The following is a 12,297-nucleotide window of genomic DNA, read 5'->3' as shown; positions in this document are numbered from 1 at the left end:
GCGCCATCAGGAGCAGAGAATGTCAGAGAGAGCGTGACAGAAAAGCAAACAATCAAAAAATCAATACGTGCTGTTGGGCTTTCAAGTATGCGCACCGCAATAAAGCAGCCCCAAAGAAGGGAGCAATGTGAAGGTAGTCTTTTAGCATTTTTTACAGGAGCATCTGTATCTTCTAGGCAAACTCCTCTGCTCACACCCCCTCCGTCAGGCGCAGAGAATGTCAGAGAGCGTGAGAGAGACCGAGAAATGCAAACAATCAAGCACCGCTCGGGAAGCACATCATATATCATTGAGGAGTTTTATTTAATATGTAATACATGCTCTGATTGGGTAGCTTCTAAGCCATCCGCCAATAGCGTCCCTTGTATGAAATCAACTGGGCAAACAAACTGAGGAAGCATGTACTTTAAATTAAAAGACCCATTGTCTGCAGAAATCCGCGAACCAGCGAAAAATCTGTGATATATATTTAGATATGCTTACATTTAAAATCTGCGATGGAGTGAAGCCGCGAAAGTCGAAGCGCAATATAGCGAGGGATCACTGTACTCTAGATTTTCCGACCACCCATTGTGTATTCAGACCTAATATTTTTACTTCCTATGCGTAATACTTTACATTTACTGACATTAAATTTCATCTGCTACAAATCTGCCCAAGCCTGTATGCTATCCAAGTCCTTCTGTAATGATGTAACGGATTCCAAATTATCTGCTAATCCACCTATCTTGGTATCATCTGCAAACTTAACCAGCTTGTTACTTATATTCCTATCTAAATCATTTATATATATTAAAAATAGCAGCGGCCCTAGCACTGACCCCTGTGGAACACCACTCTTAACATCGGCCAGTTCAATGAGGTTCCTCGCACCATCACCCTCTGCTTCCTGTGTCTGAGCCAATTCTGCACCCATCTAAAAACATCACCCTGAATTCCCACTTCTTTTAATTTGATGCCCAACCTCTCATGTGGCACCTTATCAAATGCTTTCTGAAAGTCCAGATAAATAATATCATATGCTCCACTTTGATCGTATCCTTTTGTTGCCTCCTCATAGAATTCCAACATGTTAGTAAAACACAACCTCCCTCTTCTGAACCCATGCTGACTGTTCAGAATAACTCCTGTCCTTGCCATGTGTTGCTCAATCTTATCCTTAATAATTCCTTCCATTAATTTTCTTGTGATGCATGTTAAGCTTACTGGCCTATAGTTGCTTGGATCTGCCCTGTCACCCTTTTTATGTAATGGGATGATATTTGCCATTTTCCAGTCCTTCGGAATCTCTCCAGTGCTCAGTGACTTCCTAAAAATATGTGTCAAGGGTTTATATATGTACTCACTAGCCTTCTTAAGAACACGAGGATAAATATTATCTGGGCCTGGTGATTTGTTTGATTTCATCTTATTTAATCTGAGCAGCACTTCTCCCTCTACAATTTCAAAATCCCTCAGTACCTCCTTAGTAGTCGCGTTTACCTCTGGGAGGTTATCCACTTGCTCACTTGTAAACACCTCAAAAAAAATGTAAGTTTAGGGCATCTGCTATTTCATTGTCTGTTTAATTCCCCTTTACTATTCCTAATTAACTTGACCTCCTCCTTAACTGTTCTTTTACTACTAAAATACTGAAAGAATCTCTTGGGGTCTTCTTTCGCCTTATCTGCTATCTTCCTCTCCAACTGTCTTTTAGCCTCTCTGATATCCTTCTTAATGGTTGTCCTCATGTTCTCATACGCGCTACGATTCACTTTACAGTCATTAGTCTTATATGCCTTATACAGCAGTTTTTTCCATTGCAACTTCTATTCAATTATAATTATCCTTTAAAATACATAGAAGTTCAATCACAAATGGGGAGTCCATCCTTGTTGATAGAATATTCTCTTATTAAGCCATTTATAATTCTAAGTGGGGATTGATGTCTGCAGGACCAGCATCTGCCCTGTGACTTACTGTGAAACTTTATGACACCTCGTGATGACCCCAGTTTAAGGTTTAAAGTTGTATATTGAATGGCCAACATGATGACACAGTGGTTATATTTGTTGTCCCACATTGTTAGAACCCTGAATTGTCTTCCATGATATTACTCCAGAGATATGTTCCTCTCTGTGATCCCACCTCATCTTTGCAAGGCTCCATTTATCCAATGCTCCAGGAGTATCCACCTGCCTTCTTGAACTTTCCCAGGCTTAGGTGTAACACAGATGTTCCAAGGGTGTCATGGAATATAGAGCTTGGTGTACCTGTGTGACATTTTATTGTCAATCACCCATCCTGTCCTGCCTGACTTCAGGATAATATGTTGGCTACTACAATACAGATTGCATCCATGAGTACCTGAGTGTTGGTATTGTGATACTACTTGTGATTCACATATGTATGCACATCCACAATTGGGGCAAAGATCTTTATGTGCATGCTGATTTTCATGAATGCAGCATTGCTTTAATGTTACCTTATGTGGAATGGTGAGGAAATGTGTAAATTTAACCTCATGCATTTTAAGGCCGTTCAAAGTTTGGTGCAAAATTCGAGAAATGATTGGTTGTGTTAAACAACCATTTTCCCTGTGGCCAAAAAAAGTAACATTGCCTCTCCACATAGATGGATCAATCACATGACATATTTGTAAGGAGTATTATTCCATCTTTATCAGATGGCAAAGGTTCATTTCTAAAACATTAAACCTTTCCTGGGATGGTGTTTTGATCTCTGCCTGAATGCCATCCTCTGGCTGCTCCTAGCGAGTTAGGAAAGTTCATGAGCTCTCATAAATCCTGCTGAAGTTAGGAGTTGTTTCCTAAATTAGGAAATCTGATAAAATTCTTTTTCTCCTACTCCTAAGATTAGGATCAAATGTGTGTCACTCAGATTTTTGAGCCAGTTAGGACCATTTTTGTAACCTGAAATATTTGATAAATATGGGTGTTATACCTCTCTCTCTCTCTCTCTTATATATATATATACTCCAACATCTGTCTGTCTGTATGTCTGTCTGCTCTTCACGAGAGAACTACTTAACGGATTTAGATCAGATTTTTTTCTATAATTTGCTTGAACATTCTGGTTGATTTTGCGACCTCTCTCATTGTGCTAAGTATCATAGTTTGCTTGCGGTACTGATTTATTTGCACAAATCCGAGAGACACACAGCGAGCTGAGGGGAGGGTGGCGGGGCCCTCCTCACTCACGCGCCAGCCTCAGTGCATATATTACATCCACTTAGCTAGCAAACAAGAGAACTGCTTAACGGATTTAGATCTTTTTTTTTTAGAATTTGCTTGAACATTCTGGTTGATTTTGCAACTTCTGTCATCGCACTAAGTATCATAGTTTGCTTGCATTAGCAATATATTCGTGCTAATCCGATACAGAGGCTCAAAGGAGAGGGGGAAGCGTGATGTCAGGAGTGGGAAGTTGGTCTATCTCTGCGATTTGGAGATGTGGAAGTAACACCCAAGGAAGACAGGAATAGTTCAATCAATTAGTCTTTATTCAGTTATAGATGAGTATGTGGATTCATGCTTTGCAAAGCAGAAGAGCAAAGTTTTTCGGTTTCATTCGGCTTTAATATTAATTTGTCTCCCTCCCCCTTACTTATGAAACAGCATCCAAGTATTGCACCATTTCGGCCAACCATTTCTTTTTTGTTTTATGTGTCACAAGGGGCCCCAAAGAAGAAAAGGTCATCTTTCCTGTGTCTAACGGATGCGTTCCTACATAAGTTACACAAGTTCAGCTTACTTCGCCTTATCTTATGACAGACGCCTGTATGAATAACCTGCCGTTATAATAAAACAGCTTTTAATCCTTAGTAGCTTGCAAGCAATTACATTTTTCTTTCACAGAGTGTACTTTGTCTCCGCTTAGCTAGCGATACCTTTTTGTTTATTAATTTTTAAAGTTTGTCCTGTTTCACTACAATGTGGGTGGAGCCGTGGGGAATGGCTAGTTTTATATAAATCTGATAAGTCATTTTGTCAGGCTTGATGGACGTGTGAGTGCACTCACCCTGCCAAGAACTGCCCTTCCAACTTAGGTTGTTTCTTTGGTGTAACCATTCCTGCTGACATAGACTCTGGCTCTAAAGAAGCCTGTTTAATAAACTGCTTCATAACTAATCAAAGCCAAATTATTCAGGTCAATTACTGAAATGTTTTCATAAAACATGAAGAGGACAAATTATCGCTTCATACAAGATGTGACTGTATTTGACATGATTTGAATTTTTGTTACCTCATAGGCACTGATCCATACCAGTTTTCTTTTCAGACTGTATCCAGAATTTGGTGGCATACAATTAAAGAACTAAAAATAAATCTGAAAAAGATAAATAGTTTTTCCAGCCATTTTTTTGTAGCCATTACATTTTCCAGCCAGCATGAATGCTGAAAAATTCCAAATAACCACACCTCAGAAAAATGTCAGTCAGTTAGTCATTTTCCAACCCGCTGAATCCGAACACAGGGTCATGGGGGTCCGCTGGAGCCAATCCCAGCCAACACAGGGCATAAGGCAGGAACCAATCCTGGGCAGGGTGCCAACCCACCACAGTATTTAGAAATCTCTTATCTCAATTTAGCCTTTTTTGGTTTCATCCAAGTGCCTCCTCTTTCTAAGCTGCCTTTAAACTGCACTTCATATCATCTTTTCTTCCATCAGAAGGACCTCTGCCAGCTGAGATATTTACACATATAGCAGGTGTTCAAGTAAGTATATTATGCATGCATGAGTTTTGTTTTCTGTCTGGTTTCTCATCCAGTCAAGTTTAAATGCCTGTCACTTTGTTTCACTGAAATGTAAAACACGTCAGACAGAATGCTGACATTTTTTTTATGCAACCGTGTTCAGCTACACACAGGGTGTCCATTAAAGAATGGAACCATTTCAAAATTTTAAGGCTCAATATGTATTAGACAAATCTTTACAATATTTGAATGTAGATGTGGAGGAAAACTGAAAAGACTTTTCAGTAAATTAATACATGTCGGTTTGCATGTCAATTGATAATACTAAATAATGAGGTACCCATTTCTTGGACAAGCAATGTAGTAATCACTCTGAAGTTCAGATTTAACAACACTGGACTGCTTTATTTTGGAAAACTATGTGACATGAACAATCAATGAGATAAAACCATTCCAGGTGTAGCAGACATCACACTATGGAATGGACATCCGTCTGAAGACTGCCAAGGCCAGAATGGCACTTAAATCAAGGCTAACTCAAGTACAGAGAAAATATTACAGTTTTCCAATGAACATCCTGATAAAACATCAGGCATTTTATTTTGTATTACTTAAGCTGTAAATTTTTTTAAAATTCTGTTCTTCTATAGTCACAAACACGCAATACATATTTGGTTCTTACCAATAATTTCTGGGTGCTTTAAGAGAGTTTCCTTACTGAAATGGATATTTTTCAGTTTGTTTGTTTTTTTTAATGAAAAAATTTAAATAAAAGGATGTACAAAGTAAATATGTAATTTCATAGCCAGTTACAATAAAAATTGTTACGTGTTTTTACATTATGCAGATCACAACGTAGATGCTGAATCCTTCTGTTTTCATGATGCATGTTTCAATTAGAGAATTGTGGCTAGACTGAGACTATTCAGATAGCACTGGGTACAAAACCTGAATTCAATGCCAGTCCATGCAGATACTCTTTGGTATAGAATGAAACTTAACCTCCAGAAGAAAAAACATGCAGATAGGTGGAAAATGTGCAGGCTCCACTGAGACTGTGGCCTTGCAGGGAATGAACTTCTTAGAATAAAAACATCAGATAGCCAAATCAATAAACATGACAACTTTAATATCAAAGGTGCACTTTAAAGTAGAGATAAATTAATTAATTGATTTCAGCTTTAGATCCTGAAGAGTTCATCACAGAATGTGTTACTTGTGATCTCTTCAGGAAAAGCTAATGACTATTTCATTAATTTAAGATTTTTCCAGTTATCTTGCCTCAGATGATCACAGTGGATGTCTGGTTCTAAATATGGTGGTCTGCTGCTGTACACACTGCTAAGGTTTGTGTTTTCTCTTTTCAGAATGATTCTGGTTTCTCTGGTCATAATGACTGGGCTCTTGAGTCCAACTCAAACGTACATCTTTACAGGTAAAACGGGTTCAGGTTTCTTTTTCCTGCTGTCCCTTTATTTCATTCATCTTTATAACAGACATTTTATCCTGTAGCTAGAATAATTCAATGGGTGGTGGTACTAAACTCTAATTCAAACCAGTCATTTGTATTTGTATAGTGCCTTCCCTAGTAAGAGTCATGAAAAGTCAGTTTACAAAACAATTAATAAGACTGTAATAGAGTAATGCCTGCTTTCAGGAGTCTCAGATTTGGCAGTATTACAAAGCAATTAATGATACAATAATTTTATATAGTGGGTAGTCTCAGAGAAGTTCATTATTTGTCATGGTTTATCATATTCACCACATGGTTTCACAATTATGTTAACTGTTAAGATATTAATAACTCTGGTAACACTTTAGTTACGGCAAACATACATCAATTACTCATTTATTCTTATGTAACAAGGCATTAACAAATACTTCTTTTAGTCTTAATTATGGTGTTACCATACATCTTTTGCTCTCTTTTTATATTTTATAGATAGATAGATAGATAGATAGATAGATAGATAGATAGATAGATAGATAGATAGATAGATAGATAGATAGATAGATAAGGCAGTATTTAATACAAGATAGATAGATAGATAGATAGATAGATAGATAGATAGATAGATAGATAGATAGATAGATAGAAAACTGTTGCCTGCATTCCTGCATGCTTTAAAGATAAATACATTCCTATCTCACTGAATATGATTTTCAAGGTTGGGACTCTGATTTCAGTCAAGACTGTTACTTTTTTTTCTGAAAATGTGAAGAGAGAGATAATTGTTTTAATTAGAATAAAATGCACAATTAGGTTTGCTTACCAATGTAACCATGTGTAAATTTTTCTTCAGAATAGCATTTGATCAAAGTATTGTCATAAGCTATTCTCATCTCAACAGATCAATAAATAGTTTATTGGTTAGCTTTCAAAGCAGAGTATAGAGTCTGAATTCTCCAACAGCAGCCTGGTGGCAGAGTGGTTAGGTTTTCTGCAGCGTAATTCTAGGGACCCAAGTTCCATTCTCAGCCCAGTCTTTGTGTGGGGTTTGCATGTTCCTTACTGCAACTTCATGTTTTTGCCTTCAGGTTCGCTACTGTCTTCCCATATCCCAAATACATTCTACATTAATTGATGACTCTAAACTGACCCAGCAAGGGTAGCATGTTCCACAATAATCTTGTGCCCAGTACACAGTTTGCTTTATCTAGCATCCAACACATCTGGGATAGGAGCAGCCCCATAAATAATAAAAATAATTCAGAAAATTGATACATGCATGGGTGTTTCATAGTGAGAGCCTTTACATAAGCAATTAAAGTGAATATAATTAATTTTTCCAACAGCATATATAAATGCTGAATACAAAGATAAAAGAATGAATTTGTGATATAACATTTTTGATCATGCTATCAGATTATCTGTGACATGCACCTAACATGAAAGTTACCAACTAACCTCTTAAAGCTTCTTCCTTAATGGGCTGCCAAACCAGCTCTGTAACTGTTATTCTTAACTCCTTATGACGTGCTGCTCGCTAACTGGGACTGCCTTTACCTCCAAACCTTTACTTCAACTCAGTTTTTCCACTAAAGTAGGGCTTCACAAGAGCATTCTCTGTACCCTTATGGGACCACAGCTAGAGAAGAAATGGACAATTGAGCTTCTCAGCTATGCTAATAATAAAATGAAATTTAGTTTTCCCTGAAAATGTATATTTATTTGCATCATAACCAATAGCAGCAAACATAAGGAATACAAAGAATTATACAATATGGGTGGGTTTATGCAGTTTTCAGTCAATCCCTGATGATAATTTCCAGATGGCTTCTTTACTTGAGGTGCAAATTATATATGCTTAGTTAAAAACTGAAAGGTAAAAGAGTTCTTGCAAATAACAGAGCTCCTTGGAAAGTGTCCAGCAGTTGAACAGCAGCAGAGAGAAAGCTTTATTAAAGTGTTCATGTTATTCTTCCAAACAGCAACCAAGCTGAGCTCTTTGCAAAAGTGTCAGAAAACCCATCTAAGAGAATGTTCAATGGTTGCAACAAAAATGGGGATAAAGGCAATTGCTTCCTTTTAAAATTAAATCTACAACACAATTTCTTGTGGAGAAAGTGAAGGGATCTGAATATGAATCCACTGTATGTAGACTAGGGTGGCATGATGGTGCAGTGGGTAGCACTGCTGCCTTGGAGATAGGAGACCCGGGTTCACTTCTCGGGTCCTCCCTGCTTGGAGTTTGCATGTTCTCCCTGTGTCTATGTGGGTTTCCTCCCACAGTCCAAAGACATGCAGGTTAGGTGTATTGGCGATTCTAAATTGTCCCGTGTGTGTGCGCGTGCCCTGCGGTGGGCTGGTGTCCTGTGTTGGCTGGGATTGGCTCCAGCAGACCCCCGTGATCTTGTAGTTAGGATATAGCGGGTTGGAAAATGGATGGATGGATGGATGTAGACTAACTATGGACAATACATAAGAGCTGCAAATGCTAATCCTGAAAAGAAGGGTGAAAAAAGATTAGTTCATACATTAGTTATCTTTTTCAACCATTTTAAAAGTCATTTAATCCAATCTATTCCTTATATGAGAAGTTTACTATGTCTGTAAGAAAGTATGTCCAGTACCTACATATCAGTCGGATACTGCATACATTCTGTGTGGTAGCTAACTACTGCTGGGTGTGCAATACTCTTATCTCATCTTGCATCATGCCTCAATGTATCTATTCATGTATAGCAGTTTCTGTAAGAGTGACTGCAGTATACATATGTGTGCAATGAAGTAAACGTTACAACAGAAAATTCTCAACTTGGCTGCTACCAGCAATGAGCAGACCTCATAATTGTCAGTCAGCAGTCAATACTAATAATCACACCACAACAACACATTCTAGAAGAAGCAATAGTTTTTTGCAAAATAACACCTCCACTACTTTGGGTCCACATTCACATCTCCCTGTCCTGGGTAATTTGTTTTGGAATTAGTTAACTCCTCTGTAACGTATGACTCTAAAATCAGCATGCTTTATGCTTGCGTGGGGTACGGTTACTTATACAGTAGCAGGGGCCTGGAACTGGAGTTTGCCACAGGAGCACTGGGAGAAAGACAGGAACCAAAACAAGATCGGGTCCCAAGTCATCACTGAGTACCATGCCAAATATAAAAGCAACCACACTGTTATAGAGTCTCCTATCAACTAGACACACTAGTCTTGTGAATGCCGGGGGAACACCTGCGTACTCAGAGAAAGCCCACATACATGTGAAGAACATGCAGACTCCATACAGGTAGTAACAACTTCACACTGAGAAGCCAGTCTATTGCAAGGGAATCACCACAGAAATTCATACCAGGCTGGGTGTGGGAAACTAAAGTAAGGACTTAGTGTTCTCCAACAGTGTCACTGTCAATATCATGCTTCAATAGCCTTAAAGAAGATGCATATATTCAGTTTGGATTACAATGAAGAATAACAGTGGAAATATCACAGAGATGCAGAGTGGGAGTTTTGGGGTCTGACTTGTCAGCCCAAAAGAGTGTCACTGACACTGGTAGACTTTGTCACAGAATCTTCTAGCAACTAGAACCATGCATATCAGCCTGCTGTAGTACAAGTTTATTTGATGCTGATCAGTAGACATTACCATTTCAATGTATTGTTAAATCATTTTTCCCCTTGCAGTTACTGTACATTTTTTGACAAAGAGCTTTTCCCGATCTCTCCCTCTCTTTTAGGTGAAAATGTTGCTGTGCGCGGCACAGCCACCCAGTCAAGCTTGTACCCTTATTACTTTGCTAACAACGCCATCGATGGAAACCGTAACTCAAACTTTCATCATGGCTCCTGCTCCTGTACAGCAGCTACCCACAACCCATGGTGGCGAGTGGACCTGCTACAAAAATACAAAATCAACAAGGTGGTCATCACTAACCGAGGCGACTGCTGTCCTGAAAGGATCAATGGGGCAGAGATCCGCATTGGCAACTTTTTAGATAATGAGGGTAACAACAATCCCAGGTAACCATATAATAAGAGTAAGAGTGATGGGATGAGGTGAAGAATTTGGGATCCTGGGGCATGCAGAAAAGTGAATATTAAATTTATATAAAAAAAAAAAAAAACATCTCAACAAAGGTAAAATAGCTAATTATGTGATTTTTTGACATCTTGTAAGCATAAAGAAAGTGGGTGCAGCCGTTTACATATAAATCACCAGAAAGAGCAGGATGGTAATGTCACTGGTCTAGTTTTGAGCTGGTGGAAGAATTTAAAATCCTGAGAATCAGTATGGTGGCGTATGCCATTCCATGCATAGCTAGGGTTACCGGATTAGAAAATTAGAAATACGGGACACTCTTAAAATCTCTCTCTATATTACTATACATATAAATTTATACATGCCCCCTGAACACCCAGATCAATATATTATATAAAAGTAGAGACATAAGTTAAAAACATAAAGCAAGGATTTTAATGCGTTATGAGGAAAACAAAAGTAAAATCATTTGAAAATTATTTAATACAAGCTAAAAAAAATTCTGTAAAAGTGAAATCATTTGAAAATATTTATTTAATACAGACAACAGAGAAATATTACTAATATTTATTTATTATTATTTAAAACAGGCATTTACAAAAAAAGTGGGCCGTGGCAAGTAGTAACAACACAGCAGCGCGGCTGAAGAGCAAAACGGTGAGAGTGTAGCTGTCGTCAGTCAACCATAGCAACTGAATAAGTTGCAAACTGGCAGCAAACACGTGTTTCCTCGATACATTTGGGTTATTTCATCAAGAGAGTCTGAGAAAAGAAAGTATAATTACTTATAAGGTTACAACTAAGTACCGTAAGAAGGTAGTAAAAATATATTTTTATTACGAAATTTGAAAATGAACTAAATATGGGACATTTGGGTGTCACTGAAAGGTACAGGACAGGGGACAAAATTATCAAATATGGGACATGTCCTGTATATAAGGAACGTCTGGCAATCCTATGCATAGCCAGTCTGTTATCTAGTAGTTAGCATAGTTTATCCCACTACAATGATTCTTCGGATTTGAGTTCTTCCACCAGCCCACAATTTTCCAGTGATTTATATGAAAACGACTACATTATTTCATGGCACATTTTTTCCAAAACTAACACAAAAGAGTAAGTTTTTCTTTTACAAGATGGGAAAATGTGTGTTACCATTTAAATATATGTATCCCTGTGATTAGTTTGTAACATTTATTGGTTTCTTATACTCGTTTGTGATACAGCATGAAGCACATTGTTTATTTAGTTGTCTCATTTAATGATAAATTGCTCACGTGCCCACACAAATGGCTGCAATATGCCTACCTATTTAAAAGTGTTAATAACCGAGGACTGGGAAGGATCAGTTAACCCACTGTACCCTAGGAAAAAGACCTGGACATTGAGCCACAAACTCCCAGAGCACGCTTAATATGTGAACAGAAGTTAATAAAAGCACAGATCTCCACACAAAGCACAAAATTAAGCCCTCAGGCGGACACATGCTCTCCAGCTTGCCTGAAAGAGTGCGACTAACAAGCTGTGCTGCTGCCCCTCACTTTGTCTTGGCTTCGGCTACACTCAATTTTGGGTGTTACACTCATAAATGATAAATAAAAGATGTTCCATATGCATTTGTATCCTTCAAAACAATTCGCAGAATTTCTATATCTTTGGTTAAACAGAATAACTCACAAAAGGTCATCTCAGGATATTAGCCCTCACATCTAGTTTTTGCCAATAATTTGTGATATCATGCAATTAAATAAAAAAAAAACTTGCCTCCGACTTCTTCATAGCTTTCTAGACACATAATTTGGACATTGAATTAAAACGATGTGTAAAGCCGATGTCATATTACATGACTTCTAGTCAGATTTGCCAACGACAGACACTTGTTGTTAGACCATGTCAGTTTAAATGACATGTAATATTTAACGATCGCATGCTGACCGTCCAGCACAGTTGTGTTTGTCCTTTTTTCAGACGCACTAATTGCGTACTGCCTGCTGGAGCTGGCACTCTAAAAGGGATCAACATTTTCTTTGTCCTTCTGGCTTACAGCTTTGTCTAAAAGTACGTCTTTTTGTCTCATCATGGGTTGCGTGTAGCCATGATGAATTTTCAAAGG

The sequence above is a fragment of the Polypterus senegalus genome, chromosome 15, assembly GCF_016835505.1.
Source record: "Polypterus senegalus isolate Bchr_013 chromosome 15, ASM1683550v1, whole genome shotgun sequence".
Lineage (NCBI taxonomy): Eukaryota > Metazoa > Chordata > Cladistia > Polypteriformes > Polypteridae > Polypterus > Polypterus senegalus.
This window is presented reverse-complemented; position numbering follows the sequence as displayed.